The sequence below is a fragment of the Rhopalosiphum maidis genome, chromosome 3, assembly GCF_003676215.2.
Source record: "Rhopalosiphum maidis isolate BTI-1 chromosome 3, ASM367621v3, whole genome shotgun sequence".
Classification (NCBI taxonomy): Eukaryota; Metazoa; Arthropoda; class Insecta; order Hemiptera; family Aphididae; genus Rhopalosiphum; species Rhopalosiphum maidis.
The window spans coordinates 57,915,015-57,918,869 of NC_040879.1; positions in this window are offsets into that span (position 1 = coordinate 57,915,015).

Here is a 3,855-nt window from a genome sequence, read left to right on the forward strand (position 1 = left end):
TTGCTAACAATTTTCCAATACACAATTTAATATTATTTAGCCGGATTTTGTTAACTCAAAGCCGAGGTTACACAAGTTCGAAACTAAGTTCGACTGTATACCTTTATTAATACATGGTACTATAAACATTTTTCATGTTTTTTTTTCATAAGCGTTTTTTTCCAATATGTATAAAACAAATACTAAAATTACTAAAAATGTATAAGTGTTAATATTATATATATTGGAAAAATACGTTAACGAAAAAAAAAGACAAATGTTTTTAATGCCAATAAGGGCAATACCTATATTATAGGCTCAAGCGCAATCGGGGCATGACCCGTTTGGGTGCAATTTAAAAAAATTACCTGTAAATTGTTAGCACGTTTGGGCGCATTTACAAAAAACATTTTTGAGCATAATATTGAACATTGTATCTAGTAATCGAAAGTCTTGTGTAATCTAATCTACTAAATCTACTCAATCGTTTCATGTTTGATCTATATTGATGTATAATGTACCATGTCTTAATTATTGGAAAATACTGCATACAAATTGGCTATAAATATTTATCTGTTAGTACAGCTAGATAATACGTTCTGTGTTTGCCGTTTATCGTTTGATAGTTTACAGTCGTCGTGTAAAAAATTAATGAATGGAGAAGATCATCATATACAATAATATTAATAAATAACAAACTAGTAATATACAATTAGGACGTTTAAAAAAAAATATGTATAAAATATTTCTGGAAGACTATTGAGCCAACCACTTCGCGGTGTTTTTTGTGTAAAGCTAATAGGCCCAGATATGGTATAATATACAGGGTGTAACTCGTCTATTTGACATTATTGCATTTGCACTATTATTGCATTTGTCAAATAGACAAGTTACACCCTGTGTACATATATTCATAAAATATATATGGCCAACGTGCTATTATGAAGGGAAATATTACGCGCAAGCGGTGTATGGATTTATGCCCTAAAATGTTCTGTTTTGGCTAAATGTGCCCAAACGTATTTCCCCCGCATAATCATGTTGTGTTTTTTTCAAGTAAAAAGGTAAAACAAGTTCAATCGTATTTCAATCTTACTAGGATCTACGGGGATGGGGTTAATCATGGTACATTCACCACAGTTATCCATTCGACGTCTACCGCATAGTAGAGCATCACCAACTTGCCTAGCTTTACACGTGAGATTTCGACTAAGTTTAAACTTAAAATGTGTGTAAATAAGAATTTTGGTTATACATATTTCGAAATTTTTGGATCCAGTATGAACAATTTTAATTCAATTTTGTACTAATTTTACAAGTCTTTATATTATATAAATTAAACTAATTGAAGTTTTAATAAACCTTAACAAAATATCAAAATCCTTATCTTACAACCAGTAAAAGAACCCTGTTTACAGATTACGTATTAGATGTTTTCCAATTTTACTGCTTGTTTCCGGCAAAAAGATAATAGAATGATGAAATAAAATCACCGAAAAATGTGATAATTTCACGAATGTTGTGCAAAAATTAGGAAACAATGACAACAGAAAAAAATTACATTAAGCAAAATAAATTTTACTTAATTCCAATATCCAATCAGACCTTGTGTAAGAATTGTTTTTCTATTAAACTTCCTACAAATAAAAGATGTTTCAAATCCTATGCCCTATTATAATAAAAATACAATATAATTTTATTGATACGTTTAGGTACATAATTTACGTTTTTGAAAATATTTTATATACGTTATTAGCAATATAACAACTTTAATTTAAATTTTTATCATACTACGTAAATAAGAATTATTATTAAAGTTGACACAGTTTTATTAATTTTGATAAGTTTTACAAAACGAGCACAAAAGATTAATGAATTTTGATGCCGGTATTTAATTTAAGTCTGGTTAATACCATCGTCGTACAGGAATAAGATAAAATTCAAAATAACCTACGAGTTCTTTACAGTGTACAGAATTTTAAAAATCGTTTAACGATAAGCAATTAATTAATATAATGGCCCTCAATGACATACCTAGCGTTTTGATAAATAGGAATGAATATAATTTCTTTATCAATTATTATAGACATGGTATTCAACTGTGTGCGGTAGAAAGATCGTACAATAATACAAACCAGTAATGTGTACAGGAAACTTATTTTTTATATTAACATTCAATCGTTAATACAGCCATACAGTTTCTAATAACATTCCAGGACATTATTTCTTAATAATAAACTAGCCATTTTATTATTATTAACAGTACGATGGTTGATAGGTTTTCTATGCTTTGTTTGTGTTAGCATACATTCTATATACTTTGTACATAATGCATAATAGCAGCGAGGAATTATAATTAACCTTGGTATAACAATTTCGACTAGAATATTTGATGGGATATAGATTCGAGGTGTGAGTGATTTAGATCAACAGAGGACATACATTAACCTGCGGGTTCCACTTTAAACCAGAATATTATATTTGTGTACATGCGTCGTAGACTATTTTATTCGTGTATTTGTTATATGAGTATGAAAATACGTTGTCAATATGATTATACGATGATGCGCTGGGGTCGGCGGCGGTGGCCGCGAATATAATGTGAAACAATAATAATAATATTTAATTAAAATAGTTATAAAAGGCCCTGAGGTCGGCTATGAGGTACTAGGTACAACGACAACGGTGACGGACGAGATATCAACATCTGCCATCAGTACACCGTGGACTAGGAATGCGGGATGCTGTGATGTGAGGTAGTACTGTGACGTTGTACTTGAAAAATCCAAAACATTCTATTTGTGTCTATTACGTATTATAAATTAAATTTTGTATACATTTATAGTATTTAGTATTTGGTAGATAATTTGTTATAAACCGGGTACCGAGTACTGACCGAGTAAAAATGTAAATTATTAATAATATTAATTATTAGTTAATAATTGAGTTTTTAAACTTTAAACACTTAGTATTGACAATTGGTATTTATTATTTAATAAATAATAGTTAATGATTATAAATAAATATATATTATATATTTTATAAATTACATAACGAAGCATAGGTATTACACCGGTACCGAGCAATGACCGCGTAAAAATGAAGGTATTACGCCGGGTACCGAGTAAATGCCTAGTAAAAATTTAGAATTACGACGGGTACCGGGCAAGGGTCGAGTTTTAAACATGATATGGAGTACTCGGCCATCGAATAATTGCCGGGTACCCGGAACATCTCTAGTATTTAGTTTTATCCTTGTATTATGATGTGAATTAAACGATTATAGTAATTTATTAACTACCTATTAATAAATCGTGATATTTTCTGATAATATTATACATTTCAACAATAACATTATATTATAATAATAACATAAATAATTACTGGACTACAAATTTAAATCATCTTTTTTGTTTTTAGTATTACGGTAGGTCGATAAACACATTTTTACGATAAAACATTTATTAATACAGCATATTCGTGTTATTCTCATGTGGCACTGCATTCAGAGGACACTACACCCTCATCTGCTGTCTTCGTCTTAAACATATAAAACATAGCAAAAGCTGTTTTGCGCGGGATTAAACAACTCTGGCTTTAGTGATAGTTAAGACTCCAAAGTGGCATATATTATAGTTAAGAATGTTATATCTGTGAAATATCGTTTTTATATTTTTAATACGAAAAAATTTCTTATCGTTTCAAAATCCATTGTTTTTGAACTTAAATACCTAATTTTTTTTTTAGTTACGATATCGAAAAAATAAAAACGATATTTCAGAGCCAAAGTTCTCCATTTTACGTGATGAAAATTTCGTTTCTTAGTCATTACTGTAGCCCTCTCGGTTCTTTCCCGCGAAATACAGTTTTTGCTAT